Source organism: Primulina tabacum, chromosome 7, assembly GCF_025594145.1.
Source record: "Primulina tabacum isolate GXHZ01 chromosome 7, ASM2559414v2, whole genome shotgun sequence".
NCBI classification, from domain to species: Eukaryota; Viridiplantae; Streptophyta; class Magnoliopsida; order Lamiales; family Gesneriaceae; genus Primulina; species Primulina tabacum.
Window position 1 is genome coordinate 31,057,197 of NC_134556.1, and position 18,321 is coordinate 31,075,517.

The window sequence follows — 18,321 nt, forward strand, 5'->3', positions numbered from 1 at the left end:
CAAATTTATGTCGGTGACATTATTTTTGGGTCAACTAACCCCAACCTGTGTGAAAAGTTCTCTAAGCTGATGCATGAATAATTTAAGATGAATATGATGAGTGAACTGACATTCTTTTTTTCCTGCAAGTGAAACAATTGGATAATGGTATTAACATAAGTCAAACTAAGTACACAAATAACTACTCAAGAAATTTTGAATGAAAACATGTTCCGCAGCAACAACCCAATGAGCTCATCAGTTAAAATGTACAAATATAAAGGGGGGACAACAGTTGAGGTAACCATGTATCGACAATTAATAGGTTTCTTATTGTACTAACTGTCAGTCGACTTGATATCGTATTTGATGTCTGTATGTGTGCTCAATTTCAGTCTGATCCTAAACAATCTCATTACTTAACTGCCAAACGAATTCTTGAATATCTTAAAGATACACAAAATTGGGTCTATCGTATGCTAAAGACTTTTCTTTCAATTTAGTTGGCTATTCAAATGCAGATTATGTAGGGTGAAAATTTGGTCGAAAAAGTACCAGTAGATCATGTCAGTTTCTAAGAGACAAAATGATTTCTTGGTTTCGCAAGAAATAGACTTCCATTGCAACATCCACAACTAAAGCATAGTGCTTATAAGTTGGAAGTTGTTGTGCTTTGAATACAACAATAGTTGAGAGATTATGTTATCATGCACAAGAGTCACTAATCTTTTGTGACAATATAAGAACCATAACATTCACCTACAGTCCAATTCTGCACTCCGGGATAAAAATCATTGATGTCAGGAATCACTTCATCAGAGATCATGCATTGAAAAAAGACATAATGCTAGAATATGTCTCAACTGATCAATAATCCACAAATATTTCCATGAAGAAGATATTGAGATGACCGTTTCATAAAAAATGGAAACTGAAGAACAAAATTGCAGATGTAACTGAAGTGGTGAAGTCAATAGAAGTTTAAATTCCTTCAGTTGAAGTTCCTGAAATATTTTTTGTATCTGCATCTTTGAAGAATCAATTGGCTCTGAACCTTATAATAATTGAAGAGTCAGTTTCAACAGTGAACCAAATGCTAATTCAGGAAACTAAAACTGAATTTGTTGAAGTAGTTGAGCTAGTTGATGTTGCTAAAGAGAGTATCCAGTTGATCATCTTTCTCGATCCCAAAGTGTATATCATTGATGAATCACCATAATTGGATATAAGAGATGTTCTTTCAGTGGACAACATCCTCTCACATCTAACTAGTATAAACAATCTTTTGCCATAGTTCAAGACGTGTTAGAAGTTGACTGATACTGATATTGAAAACTTCAAAGACAAAGTGGTCAAGGATCTCAAGAATCTATCCAAAGATGTCCATTCCCTATTCATCCAACTAGACTCCATGAACATAGTTGTGCTTCAACATCACAACTATCAAGTTCTCATGATGCTCTCACTCAAAAGATAGATATAGTTCATGAAAATTTGAATTCCAAGTTTGATTCAGTTCACACTAAACTTTCAGCCAAGCTAGGCACTATGTCAGCCCAGATGAATTCAGTTGTATACATAATGAAAAGATATGTAGTTGTTCCCGGTGTTGACAAAAAAGGGGAAGAAAATTCTAAAAAGTCTAAACTGAATCTACTACAAAGAAATATGACAAGAAGAGTGGAGAAAAAAATAATAGATAGTTGATATTGTTTATCAGATTTATCAGAAATTGTTAGAATAATTTATCTTACTTTATCAGTTTTAGAAACTCAGTTTATCAGAATTTATTTTTGTCTAAATTTGATGTATTGCTTAATTTTGTCAAACACCAAAAATAAAAAAAATTGTTGGCACATGACATTTATGTTTGGTGTTAACATATAACTAAGGCAAAACTGATTTGAGCTAAACTAACTCCAAACAAAACATAATCCATAAGAAAAACCAATTGAGCGAAACTGAACTTCAAATCAAACAGAACTGGTAATGTCCATAAGCTAAACTGATTTACATAAATTGAACTAGTCGACCAGATCTAATTTGGACCAAAACTGAAGCATCTCTTTTCAGTTTATCAGTTTTCATCATTCAGTTTCAATTGCATCAGGTTACACTAGAGGACTAAATTGATTTTGATAAGTTTTTCAGTTCCTGGCTGACACAGTTAGAATCAACCTTTGTACGGATGTCAGGAATGATGACGTGGACAAAAAACTCAGAACAACTACATTATTTGGAATGGATCCTTTTTGAAGTTTGTGACCATTTCAGTTTGGAAACTATAAATAGAGATGTAGTTCAGTTGAGGAACGGTTACCCAGTAACAAGGTTATCAGTTACGAAGTTACAACCAAGTTTTTAGCTTTCAAGTTCAAGAAAAAAACTACTCAAACACTAAGGCACACTTTACAAAATATTATATCTGATCATTGAAGATTATTAAGTGCTAAGAATTTTTTGTAATTAATTGTATTCAAGAACAATTCATATACTGTTTCTTCTTTCAGTTGAGTAGACTAGAAGTCTTAGTTTTGGCAGTTTTAAGTCCAAACTGAACTAGATTTTTGCAAATTTCCTGTAAAGATCAAAGCTTTCTAATGTGAGTCTTCCCAAAAGGAAGAAAGAGTGACGTATGAGCTTGAGTTCTCCGAGCATCCAGAAACAAACTTGAGTATATTTTACTTTCAGTTTACTATTCAATTTACTTAGTCTAGCCAATATTTAAAGTGTTTTAATATGTCAGTTTCATTTCTTTCTGCAAATATTTTGTTATCCAACTGACATTGACAATCGAGAATACCTAGTTCAATTTCTAACCAGATTAAATTATTTGTGGACAAAAAAATTAGGAAGTGTTTATTCAACCCCCTTTTCTAAACATTTCAACTAATCCCATCACTAAATATCAAAAAGTTGATTGGTATGATATTATTGAAAAGTTTGATTGAAGATATATGTATTTGTTAAGTTCTTTTTTAGCACTGTTATGACTTATTGAAATGATAAAGAAAATTTTCCTAAAATAGTTATGGCCCTAAAATAATGGATAAGAATAACTGTTATATTGCCCTGACATGATGGGTAAGAATAACTGTTATATGGCCCTGACACGGTTGGCAAGAATAACAGTTATACGGCCCTAAAATGGTGGGGAAGAATAACTGTTATACAACCATGATGCGAAGGGTAATAATAACCGATAAATGGTCTCACCAATGAGGATGTAAATATAAGGGACTGATTAGTAACACCGTGAGATATGATATGAGTTTCAATGCTATTTGATATATGTTATATGAGATCAATATTTTGTTACTTGAAAGATTTGTCCTTTGTTATCCTAATGATATGTGTTCGATCAGCCCCACTTGTTGAATATTTCAAAAAATAATCACCCATTACACCCTCCTCCTTCCAGATAAGAACGGAAAACAAGGAAGATAAAGAGCAAGAGCATTTTTTGGGATGGCGATCAAGCCCCGTTCAACGAAGAATAATAATTTATTTGCATTGTGTTACTTTAATTCCTTTGTATGCTTCCACATTTCAGTTGATATTTATCGCATTATAAAGATGATTATCTATTTTACAAAATAAACTAGTTTGATTGTATATTGTACTGCGAGGCTTGTTGTTTTATGATTGTGTGATTGTGAAATAACGTCAGATTTAGACCCACCCAGGTCTCAGGATGACATATTTAAGTGGTATCAGAGCTGCCAGGTTTATAATCCGGCTTGAAAATTGCTATATAAAATTTGACAATGTCAGAATTTGGCCAAAGCCTAATTATTCTTGTCCAACCCAGACTCACTCCTTGCTTTGTTAGGAAAGCTATGTTCTGAACCACAACCTTACGTAGGAAACTCAAAATCTATCTATTATGTAATCCCCACGACTCCTACATTCAATCCATGATCTCGAAGTTTCAACTTTTGTGAATTTTTGAGAAAATTTTCATTTGACACTCGCATTTTGTCAATTATCCTAAGGTCGATAATTGCTAGTTTTTTGATATTCCTTGATTGATTTCACTGAGCTATTAATATTTTGACCTACTTGTTCAAACATATTAGAAACCTTCACACGTGTAGAAAATGGCTAAGAGACCTCCTTGTAACAACCTCAAATAACTTTATGTTAACCGTAACCGCAACATGAAAGACGACAATAATGGAGATGGACCTCCGCCACCCCCACCTGGGTTTAGTCTGAACCATGCATACTTGATTGCTAGAGTCACTATAGATAAAACTCTAAATGGAATGGTGAATCCTAACACCAATCAACCATGTCTTCCACCTCCGCCATAAAAAGAGATCAAATACCATTATGAATCCCTCTGGAAAAACCAAGTTCCAACGTTCAATGGCAACCCGAACCCAGAAGTTGGACATAACTGGCTCAAGAAAATTGAGACCCAACTCAAACTAATCGAAGTCTCGAAAGAACTTAAAGCAAATTTGGTGTCACCAACCATGAAAGTAGCTGGACCAATCACTTGGCCACAATTTCGAGAAAAATTGTAGAAGTACTACTCAAAGGAACTTTGATTACAGAGAAGAGCGAGTTTGAAAACTTCGCTCAAACTCTAGGCATGACTGTAGTGGATTACAATTCCAAGTTCAATGATCTTGGAACTTATGCCCCAACAATAATGGTGGACGAGACCATGAAGATTCATTGTTTCAAGAGAGGTTTGAGCAGCAGAATTTAGTCAGCTCCGGTAGTTTACCAACCCACAAGCTTTTCTGATTTGATGAGAGCATCCATTAGAGCAGAGGCGGATATCAAGCACCAAGAAGACAAGAACAAGAACAAGCGATCCTTCTCTGGGCAATCTTCCCAACGCAAACAACGATTCAAATAGTCAAACCAGCCAAGTGAGCCATTCAAGGGAATCCCTTCCACTCCAATTTTGACATTTCCAATCTTAAGGATGTGTCCTTCATGCATCTTATGACACGCTAGAGAATGCCGAAAGAACTTTGGTACTTGATTCAATTGTGGAATAATGGGACATTGGATTGTAAATTGTCCCGAACCATTAAAGAAAGGGACATGATCAAATGCTGATGCTAGTCCTAGTAAATCAAATAAGAACAAACCAAATGCTTGGGTCTATGCTTTGACTCAAGAGGAGATTGACGACCCCAAAAATTATTGTCAGGTACCATTCTAAATCTAAATTATGCCGCTTATATGTTATTTGATTATGGTGATATACATTGATTATAGGTACAATAATTTCTAAGAAATATGGAGTCTATCATGTTAACTTAGAAGAATCATATAGAATTGACACCAATAGAACTCAATCTGAAGTTGCTATACAAGGAGAACATTTTTCTAAGTGCATCCTCGTGGAGAGAACCTATTTTTTCAAGAAGAAAGAATGAAGAGTTAGATTGTGTATAGACTATATAGAATTGAATAGGATCACAATCAAGGACAAGTACACATTCCGAGAACCAATGGAATTTTTGACCAACTGCAAAGGAGCTAAGGTATTATCAAAGATTGAATTATGGTCAAGGTATTATCAACTGAAGATCAAGGTAGAAGAGGTTCTTAAATCTGCCTTTTAGAAAAAAAATTTGAGCATGGTGACTCAATATTTCGATTAATCATTTCTTTGGACAAAAGATGATTACAGAAGAAGATTACGGAAAAACTTACTTAGAATCTCACTTGTCATATTCCATTGTGGAAGACATCATTTTTCGTATAAACATATAGTTATGCCCTTCTGGTGTATCTAATGACCCGCAAGTTTCACGGATCTCATGAATCGGCTATTCAAGTCATTCCTTGATAAGCTCGGGGTAGTCCTTAGTGATGACATTCTTGTCTACTCTCCGAGCAATAGTGAGAAATAAAGACCACGAGAAACACCTTTGGATGACTCTCGAGAGAAAGTTCTTTATACCAAATTCCATATGTCATCCGAAAAGGCGTTTAGAGTATAGGAGAACACAATTTCACACAACGAATACGGAATACGATTCCGCCAATTGTTCAAAAATCCTTGAGATTTATAACCAACTCATATATAAAATTTCCAAACTTTCTATTTTCGGAAATATTTCTCAAATAGTCGACACCCATTCTATAACTAATTTTTTTTGAAATTACCCGATCGGTGCCTTCATTTCATATTTTGTAATGCAATTTATTCACATACTGAACAATCTTGAAGGCCATATAATTTGGACAATATCATTTCGAGTTCGTTTAGACTGTCACATATTTTCGAAACTTTAACAATCATGTTAGGTAACATTTTTTTGAAAAATTTTCATGCTCCCAATCTAGCCTTTAACCTCCCCAAAATCATCCCCCATAATTGAAGCCTTGATTTGAGACCATGAATCTAGCCTCAATTCTAGCTTGATGATGAACCTTCCTTCTTTAACTCCACCTTCCACCTATTTATATCCTCTAATATTTTTTAGCCACCCTTCAAACAAGTCTTGAAAAACCTCAAGATTTCTCAAGTTCTTGTTTGAATATGACGAATCAAGCCAAAACATTTAAGTGCCTTGAGCTCGAGATCGAGCAACTAAAGGTACCATTATGAGTATACTTCGTGACAAAGATGAGTTGAAGAAAGCTAGTGATCACCTTCAAGTGGAAATTGGAAAACTCGCTTTCGACAAGAAATTTGCAGAAAAGAAACTCAAATATTACAACAAGGACCTAAAAGAGTCACAAAAATATGGCCATCAAATGTTAAGCATCGTTGAAGCATGGTTCAGCCACTATCATGCTACAAAAAGTTTTGTGACAAACTCCAACAAAGTGTTCAATGCATATAGCCATGAAATGGGAAACTACGTGCAACAGCTTGATCTCAGCAACCAAAACCTGGGTGCATAAATCTCCAATAAACAAAATGCACTCGAGATGCAATAACTTTTGAATGCGCAAGAAAAAGAGGCTAATGAAGAGCTAGGCAATGAAGATATTACAGACTAGATTAACCTCTCATTTGTATTTTGTAATAACTGCACCCTCATCCATTTTTTCATACCATAAAACTATTTCAAAATCTGCCTTATTCGTATTACATATGATTCAAGTTTGAAATTTTTTTTACCTTGAATCAATGAATCAAATTCTGAACTTATCGATTTTATGTCAAAGTACCATGGTCTAATCATATTGAAAGAGAAGTTAACATGGGAACTCGAGGAGAAGATGTGAACACAATATCCTCAGCTCTTTGAAGATTAAGTGAGTACAAGTTTAGAGGACGAAACTTCCAATAAAGACGGAGGGAAGTGAACAACATGATCTCAGCAACACAAATTATAGCCAAACTCAAAAGCAGCAAAGAAAAATTCGGCATACCTAAATTCAACAGACCTTCCCTTACTTTCAGCAGACCCTCCAATACTTTTAGCAATGTAGTTGAAGAGTTCAGAAACATTTACGTTTTTTCGTAACTGATGCATGAATCACTACAACAAAAACGGCATACGACAACGGATTTCATCCGTTGTCTTACGTAATTTACAACTGTTGTAACTGATGGCGTTGTTGAAAGTGCGTTCAACCACAACAGATTTATCTGTTCGTGTTGCTATTGTTTGCGACGATTTTTCTAATTAGCGACGGTTTATGATCACAGTCGCTAAACTTAGCGACGGACATCATAACAAACCGTCGCTAATTAGCGACGGTTTAACATACCGTCGCTACAATTCGCGACGAGTTTCCATAAAGTCCGTCACTAATTTTGTTAAACCGTCGCTACAATTCGCGACGGGTTTCAATAAAGTCTGTTGCTACTTTTAGCAATAGTTTTTCATGATTTTCATCTTTATGTTTTTCAGTAAAATAAAAAAAATTACTTTTAATAATTTAATAAATATAAAAAAAACTTACAATCAGACTATACTAACAATATTTATTATCTTAACTAACACTTAAAAATTTACCAAAAATTGAACGAAAAAATTTACCCTAAATCGAAACAAAAATAGTCTAAGAGAGAAAAATTTTTAAGTGTTGTGAAGTGGTGTGGAGGAAATGGAATGAAAACGCGGATATTTATAGACAATTTGCGACGTTTTTTATTAAATCGTCGCTATTTAATGGTTTTGCTGAAAACCGTCGCAATATAATAGCGATGGTTTTAGCAAAACCGTCACTAAATATAATAAAACCGTTGTTGTTTGTCCAAAAACACGTTAAACGGTTTGTCCAAAAAAACGCGCTAAAAAACAACGGTTCTATCTAAAAAAACCTCTCAAAGACAACAGTTTTTTGAAAACCATTGTCTTTGACACCCAAAAAGACAACTGTTTTGTAAAAACCGTTGTCTTTTGCTTAAAAAACGCACCTATGACAACGGTTTTCGCTAAAACCGTTGTTAAAAAGTCTACGACAACGGTTTTAGTGAAAAACCGTTGTCGTAGGTGCATTGTTGAAGGGATTTTTTCTTGTAATGAATGCAAATTCAAGGCAGATAATGAGCAATTAATATTGGATTAATGCAATGAAACCTTCATATTTCTCGTCTATAAATACGACACTAGCTGAAGAGAAAAATCAATTACAAAACCTCTCATTTTCGAAGCATTTCAGTGGCAGAATTCGAGGACATTATGCTCAAATATATAGCAAAGTTCTACACTATTTTTAGACATTTCTAGAAATTTTGGTAATTTTAGACTTTTATTTTAATTAATATGAATTTTTATGCCTTAAAAAAATAACCACCACAAGTTTGACATGAAAATGATTTTGAAAGGTTTTACCGCCAATACCGTTCTAACCATCGTAAATCACTCAAATCAAATTTATAAGAAAGTATCTTAGCTTGGTAATCGACAATTAGGGAAAACAATAAGTTATCGAGGTAAGATTTCTACCGTGAGGTTTACTATCGTTTTTCTTCAATCATGGCCCCCTTTTTATTTAGCCTGAAATTTATAGTTAACTTTCATAAATTGTCTTTTTGTTCATGTATAATTTCATCATATTCTACATGAAAAATTTTATCAATCATATTATTTTGCATATTTAATTTATGATGTTACTGGTTCTTGAATAAATACGGATCGACTGAGTAAACGAATGAATGACTGAAGTCCTAGACAACAATCTCTGTACCAGATTGTTTGAAACCTCCACTACCCATTTTTATTTAAAAGTACTAATTTTTTTTTTAAAAAGCTTCGGCCGAACTATACCTATATATAAATACATTTTTAAAAATCCTCTTGCGCCATTTAAAAATAAATCAACCAACTATTATTTGAAAACTCAAAGGAAATAAATTCAGAGCATAAAATCGTAAATCGTCAACCAAACCTAACTTCAACATTTTCAAAAATAACTTAATTCTAACCCCCTCTCAAAACCCTATCAAAATCATCATAAGTCATGAACATCATAAATAAAAACCATAAAGTAACTTAAATCATAAACTTAATTTTATTTGCGGAAAACTAGCAAATGTCTTCGGGTTGTGTGCACCTTTAGTTCAGCAAGATCAATCATCCAGTCCCTCAACAATATCAATATCATGCTTGTCATGCCCCGAGACCAAGGCGTTGGTGACATCTGGCATTGTTTGTCAATTTACATGAAAACAATTAAGCCTCGTAGCAAATGGCCAAAAACCAGTCTTGTCATAAAACAAAATATTGTCTTTACAATGACAACATAATAAAAATTACATCAGAATTGCGAAAGCGAAATACAAAAGAAAAATGTAAATTCTTGATTCTTGTTCTTTTCTTTCAATCACCATCCCCAGAATGCCTCATGTTCCTCCTCATTCATTTGCTCCACATTCTTATCTGGTGAGAGATGTAAGGGATGCGTGTTTTGGGAAATACTCAGCAAGTGGGGGTCGATTGATTTCTACAGATACATATAGACATAATTTTAAATAATCTTTTAACAGACTTTCAAAACTTATTACATTGACTTATCATAACAGAACCGAATCAAATTCGAAATATGAGACAAAGATTATCAAACAATTCAGAGCATAACAGAACAAACACAACACTATTACTCATCTCATTTTCTATTGTCAAATTGTCCCCAATATGTTAGTACTCTAAAGGGCGAGGCCAGAACACAGATTTATACCCACTGATGGGGGCCAGACAGAACACGGTTTTATACCCACTGATAGGGGCCATAACACCGTTTTATACCCACTGATGGGAGCCAGACAGAATTACAATTATCGTTCCATATCCAAATCGAATTGTAACAGTGTATCATAGAATCAGATTTATCGAACAGAACTTATCAGAATATTGAAAGGAATTGGCGGAATCAAAGAACATCGATATCAGAAAGAACATTTCATTCATCGATCGAGATTTTAAATAGGAGATAACATTTTTCGCAATGAAAGGACACACATACATGCATGTCATGATATATTTATACAAAGTTTAAAATTACAATACAAGTACATAACAAAAACCCACTTAAATTGTTCTCGAAGCTGCTATTTGAAACTTTCTTAAATTTGGACGTACGAAGCTTGCTGAATTCGGACCAGATGGTGACCGAATTTTGGATAGTATCCTCACAAGAGTATAAGCGGCAATTCTCTTCACGAAATGGCTGGAACAACCCTTCCTTCTTCTTCCTTGTTGGCGGTGGTCGAGGGTTGATTTTGTAAGGATGGGGCCTAAATTTTGAGGGCTTTTTGGGTGTGATTTGTTCAGCATATTAAGGTGTATTTATAGGTGAAATTCTTGTCCTTTGAACTCCCTTTGGCGCCCCCCTCCCCCCACCATTTGTTCCCCAAGCAAGCCTTCGATTCATTCAAAATTCTATCCAAACTCAAGAGACATCTTGGTTTACTAAAGGGACAATTCTTACATAATAAATTTGTTCATTCCCTTAGCTCCTTTTTTGGTTCTTTTAGGACAAGAAAACTTGAGCTTCTTTGAGCTAAAGGATTGAGTTCATGAGCTGGGGTTTTACTCCTCCGGTGATGACGCTTCGATTATTGTGATTTCTCATAGCATAGCTTCCCGTTGAGCTAATCTTCGAGCTTTGGAGTTAATTCCTCGAGCCATGTTAGCTGAAAATTTAAGTTTATGGTTGAGTTTTTAAGATTAAAGTTTTGAGCTTAGTTTCGAGTTTTAATTCTTACATTATTTGCTTCGGAAATTCCGAGTTCTCACAATGCTCACTTGCATCGATCACACTTAGTGAGTCTAATGACTCAGCAAACCATAATTTTGGTAACGAATAATACATATACAATCACATGCAACAGTGAAAATACTTTTACTTAAATTAATTTTTCATGAACATGCATAAACTTAAACAATTTTTCTTTCATCGTATACATTTTCTTTTCATCATATACATTTTCATTTTCATCATATACGTATATGTTTTCCTTTTATTGGATTTGGATCGTTAATTGTGACTTTCAAATCAGGTGAAGGTCGATGGATCCATTTACGTGTAACCACAGCACTAGGCGGATGAGACATCAGTGACACTCTCACCCATCAACTGAGCTTTAGCCTTACATATCATCATATCATATCGATGGAAATACGATCGTCGGGCTCCCTCTGGGATTTCTCCCGTAAACGGGCTCTCTCTGAGGCTTTTTCCCTCACGTTGTCTCCAATCATATCATCGTATCATTGTATTAGTCACAATCACTTCACCTCCTCCAAAGTTTCACATTTTCATCATTTATAAAAATTCATGCATATATATATAAATCATTTTTCTTTTAACATAAACATGCAACACGTCTTTTAGCGTTAACGTTTCATCATAAATGAAACGTCTACTCGTTTTAAAATGCGGAAAAATATTTTTTTTAAAGCTCGCCATTACAAAATAACATTTAAAATAATCGTCTTTATTTGACAATAAAAATCTCACAGTTTAAAATGACCAATATCAAACGTAAAAACTTAAACGTAAAGGAGTAAAAATCGTAATATTCTCAGCGTATATAAAATGTTCATTTCCTCTCAAATCTCATAAAAACATAATGCGGAAAACATGTGGGTCCTCGGGTCGTGTCACCGCACTAGGTCTGCCTACTCAGAGTTCGGCACCTCCAGTCTCCTCATCATTAAGCTCACCTGCATCACACACGTCTAGTGAGTCTAAGGACTCAACACACCTGTACCAGGAACAACAAGTACATATACATAGCACACAGCAGTGAAAAATATCATACTCAACATATATTTCATGAACTTAAAAGCATAACGTAAACGCGTCGTGTAAAATCATCTTGTATCAAATCATGTCATCATAAACGTATACATTTTCTTTTCTGATTGAATTCAGTTCATTAGTTGTGACTTTCGTATCAGCTCTATCGATAGATCCATCTATAAAACCGTGGTACCCGGCGGCAGGGGTCATCAGCGACAGTATTATCCGCCCACTGAGCCCGGGCCTCAGCTTATCATATCTCATGTCATCGTATACATTATATATATACATCGTCAGTCACAACCAATTTCCATCCTTTAAAAATATCATCATTTAATAAAACATGCATATACGTAACTTTTCCTTTAAACCAAGCATGCAACGTATTTATCATAATTGCGTAAAAATCATAAAAATGATGCATAAATATTTAAAATATCATATATTTGTGCTCAGGGCACTGCAAGGACCAAAATCTCACCCCGAGTGCAAAATGACCATTTTGCCCCTGGAAACCCAAAAATTGAAGGAAACCCAAAAATTATCGTTTCAACCCTGGACCTATAAAATTGACATGAAACATATCAAACTCCTTAAAATGCCCCCAAAACATATTTAAAAGTATTCCTAGACATAAACTCGAGCCAAAATCAGAACATAACCGATTCGTTTTAAAACTTGGATCGGGGTCCCGGTTTTAACCCGAATCGACTCGAAACTTAACCAAAATTTTTCCCCAATTGAACCATAATTTATACCACTCCTTCTAAACCAATTACCACTTAAATTAAGTCCTTTAATCCCCTAAATCTTCAGCCATTACCTGCTGTATTCCTTAAAGTATCGGCCACCCCCCATTCGTGCAAATCAACAACCTACCCATGGCTCCTAATTTTTGAACGTTCGGTCCTCCCCTATGCCACCACATGTCCAGCCTTAAGACTCACCATTAGGACCCTAATGACCCTTCTAAACTAAGCCAAACCAATTCACAAATCCCGCTGCACCAACCACTTGCAAAGCCAACCGAAAACTAACACATCCATCTCCATTCACGCTATACATCCAAGGGTCTAGCTTCTTCTTCGGCCAAATGTTAGAGTAGGTTTCCGGCAAGCCAACTTGTGGCTAGGGCTTTTATTGACTCTAAGGCAAAACAATCTTAATTCTAATAATATTTTACGATTTTATTCGATTATGGCATCATACTTTATCTGTATACCCATGCAAGCTGCATAGATAAAGTCCTTGAATATACAATAGGTACCATGAGGTCTGTGTCACAACGTAAGATCATGAAACTCATTAGGAATTGTACCGTATATTCTAAACAGGTTCCTAGTCGAATCAGCCGCCTAAAACAAGGATAAAGGTCGCTCGAGCTTGAGACTAGCATTTGTGGTGTAAACGCCATGTTTCATTGGCAAGGGCATGAAGATGTCCATTCACACAGATGAGTGATCATATGATGATGCACTGAACAACCCTCCCTCGGACTATCCAAGTGGTTCCCACTTATCGAGTGGAATATTTCGCAGTTATGGTTGTACACCATTAGTCCTTTGACCCGGGACAATGTAGAGACTATACGTACTAACATGCACTTTGATCCGTTTACCGACTCCATCGAGGGTCATCAGGTGGCGAGGTTGGGTGTAGTTTTGAAATCGTAGGAACAAATGCATTATAGTCGGGAATTCACCGTTCGCCTACGGGTGAAGATATCATATGTGATCTGATGAGTTAATAGTGCAAGGAGTCTCTGGCCAGAGCAAGAAATGTGCTTTAGGGAAAGGTGTTTTCCTAGTTGCACATGTCATGCCACTATTAGTACTCAAAGATAAATCACATCGTTATCGAATTCATATGCAACTCTCGATATACCAATGGTTGTAGATTCGATCGGGATATATGTGTTGAAGGGACCGTACTGTACGCTAACCATGACTAAAGGTTCTTGCAGGCACTATCAGTGATACCTAGGGGATCATGGGGCGATGCTACTAGACGCTCTTACCATGATCCGATGGGTGCAATCAAAAATGAGTTCTGACATTCTTGATCAAGGAGTTGATGAAAAGAATGGGGTTAACTAGGGTAAACCCGAATAAGAATAAATGTTATTCTGAATCACATGGAGATGTGAACCCACGGCTAGCTGTATCCCTAAACCATTGAGGGTCACACAAGTATCGGATTCTGTGTTCCCGTTGAGATAGTCAAATTTCATGGAGTTGGAATTTGGCGACTATAGTTTGATGGAGATCAAACAAGAAGCTTATAAAGGAGTTTATGAGCTGATTCCATAGGATGGAAGAAATGGAAGTTGGCATGACTGCTAGATAAGGAAGGAGAGTGGAACTGCCTATTTTGTGAAGGATTTCACTAAAACCGGCAGCTGCCAAATATGGTAACTGCCATAAATGGTAAGTTCTAAATTTGGTAAATGAAAATTTTGATCTTTGAAATTTTTAATTTTCATTATATGAACAAGATTTGTATCCTTGGTACATCGGCGCTTTCGGATCGTCGATCGGGATTATAATGAGTTCGGAATCATTTTTTATGTGCATTTGGAATTTACTGATTAAATGATTGTGCTAGTAGTGGTGACTACTAACATGCACAAATTCTAATATATGTTCTAGAGGAGTCTAGAATTAAATTAACTAAGGAATTAATTTATAAATTAAATAATGGTTATTTAATTTAATTAATGTACATATATATTTATATGGTGATATAAAATATGTGTATATGGTTTTATTATATCATGTATTATTAAAAGTTAATAAATACATTATATATTAATTATATGAGAGTTTTAATACAATGAAGTTATTAGAGTCCTTGTGGGAGAGGGAATCCTAATTGGATTAGGAGTCTCACTCTATATATACACTACTAAGACTCATAATACTAACCCTAATTTTGCACACAAAATTAAAACACTTTCCTCCCTTTGCAAAATAAACCCACGGCCACCACACAAATTGGTGAAGATAATCATTCAAATTAGATTTGTTAATTGTTGATTAAGAATCAATAATTGTTTTGTTAATTATTGATTATGAATCAATGAGTGCAAATAATCATGATTGAGAATCATGACTCATGGCTATCTCACAATTTTGGGTGAAAAGAAATCCTGCCATCATGCTTCCTTCCACTGCCGCGCTGTCATCGCTGCACTGTCTTCGGATTTTGGAAATTCGGAGGCTACAGTCTCAACGCATAAATCGTTTGGATTTTCTAGTGCAAACCAAACGAGAAAGACAGTTTTCGATCGTGGACCTAATTAGGCGATCAAATTTGAAGAGCCGTTCTTAGGGATTTACAAGAAGGGCTATATCCGCCTAAAAATCGGAATAGTTTCGAGTCCAGCGTTAAGAACGCAAAGGTATAATTCTAAACACCCTATGGATGTTTTTAAACACACGACGCCCAGGAACAAAATATTTTAAACTTCCGCTGCGCCTTGGGTGCGAGAATACGATGACCCAACACCAAACACCCATGACTCATCTCTACCATCTTACTAGACTCTACAAGTTTTGAAACCCAGCTTGGTTCGAACCCATACATCGCAGCACCCCCAACTCTATCTATCTTGCCATACCGAGCAAAAACCAAGACGCCACCTCTCGATCTCTTCTCCTACATCAACACCGAACCATTTTCAATCCAAGGCTCCATCGTGACACCAACATCAGACCCTGTACAGCCCCAAACTGCATCCCCTTGCACCCCAATTCATAAAAACGTGAGTAGCAAAGCATGGAATGCAAAGATACATGCAAAAACCGAAAACCAACCATGCTCATGCTTGGATCGATAGTTTCACAAACAAATAAACACATAACAGCATGCATATATCGTGTATGATGCATAAAAAATGATACAAATGCGTGCCTTATGAGTTTGAAGATCAAAAACGAGAAGAGGGATGCGCCGGAGAGAATTCCATGGAAGAACAAGCTAAGCCGTGGCCTTCAGCTGATTTTTTTTCTCTGAAACCATGGGAATTCTGAAAGGAGAGGGACATATATCGGCTGTGGGGGTTACGGGAGATTAAGGGATTTTATTAGGCTTAAATGAGATTGCAATTAAAAAGGTTAATGGGCTCTAACCTTGATAATTAAAGGTTTAAAAGAATATTTAAGCTCGATGAGCTCAAAATTTGACCCGTTAAATTCAAACACACTCCCGAAAACTATTTCGTGTTGAAAATATTTTGAAAATATTAGCCGAACTCTCAAAAAGTCCCCCAATTCGATAAAATTTACGTACCGTTAAAATTAAAATCATGCGGGTAAAAATATCCAATAAATCCAAATTCTTGAAAAATAATTTAAAACACTTTATAATAATTAATAAAAATTAATCATGTAATTAAAATATTTTTCCTGAAAATTCTCCGGTCTTCATTCCTCGTTCGAGCGTGTAATGCAACTTAAAAATCTTTAATACGTGAACTTTTAAAATTTCATGAATTAAATCCTATCATACATGAATTATGCATAAAATGCATAAAAATAATTAAACACAAATTAATGAAATAAACATGCATTTAATGCTTTAAAACAATTAAATAAAATACCAAAGAAATTTAATAATTTGCATGCATGTGGTTCACGTGTACCTTCAAATTTTCGAGATGTTACAATAAACGTTCATAAAAATTTAAAATAAATATTTTAGCATATATTACAGCATTCAGGGCATTTTCAGGACGTCTAACAATTTTTAGATGTAAAATGACCGTTTTACCACTAGAAACATAACTTTCCTTATTTATCCATAGACCTCGAAACGACATCCCAAATCATTCCGAACTTAATATATAACCTTAAAAAACTCCTATAAATATTCCTTAGACGTAAAATTATGCTCCTCGACTAATTTTCCAAATCGTTTTTAAAGCTTAGACGTACATCCCGGTTTTGACTCGTATTGACTTGAAACTTGACCAAACTTGAACCAAATCTTAATAACACCTAAATAAACCATTTTCAACCCAATTCAAGCTTAACAAGACCTTCGATCATGCCTAGGAAGTTGCTGTATTTTTCTGCGCAAGAGTCTTGGTTCTAGTGTGATTCGACCTAGACTAGCTTCGACCCCAACCCATTAGCCACACGACCAGACACTTGGCCACCCTCTTCGGACCCTAACTGAACCATAGGTAAGCTTCTGGACAGACGCTAACCCCCCGACAGCAGCCCATCCTTCCCCCTCACGTGTCCAAGATGCACGCGGCTCCCATGGTGCAGCCATGCATAGCTTCGCTCCAGCCCTCTTGTGGTCAACCTAGGATCATGGCTAGCCTCTCTTAGGTCCGTTGAACGCACCCCAATACCAGCCAGGTGCCATGCTTCCCTAGGAGTAGCCGAAACCCTAGCATACCCTTGACTCCAATTTCGTTCATCATGCTTCATCCTACTGTCCAGCCCTTACACCTTCATATATGGACCCTTAAACAAGTTGAAAACGTCCCTTCTCATAGCCCTACCATGGCAGCCCTTTTGTGCATCATTAGGAAGAGTATAAAAAAGAGAAAACTCTAGTTTTATGCATGTATAGCCTTAAAAAAGAAAATAAAACTTGTGCATCATAATCCTCATGCAAACATAATCAAATTTACATAACATGGTGTGAAAGATGTTTGAAAAAAATTAAGGCATGCCTTTGTGTTTATTACGCACGAAAAACGGGTTGGCGATGCGAGGAACGTTGGCGGAAAGATATGGGAAAAATCCTTGCTGAAATTCTGCACTATTTTAGTGAGTTTCCCCTTGAAAACATGCTGGTGGAAGAGTCCTTGTGCTTTTCCTAGGGTGGGGGTGTGAGTTTGTGGTTTATGGTAAATGTTTGATGACTTTATTTAATAATTAAAACTAATGATATAAGCTTAGACCCATTAACATGGTATATTAGGCCCATTAAGCCCAATTTTTAATATTTAAAATATTTTGTTAGAAAAGTTTGTGAAAATATTAGCCGAGTTCTAAAAAAGTTCATATTTTTGTCAAAAATCGAATACTGTTTTAAAATACGACTCACCGTATAAAATCACCTCAAAACACCCCATTTTCAAAAATTTCATTTAAAATACACAACACATTTAAACAATTAAAATAACTGTTTAATAAAAATATTTCC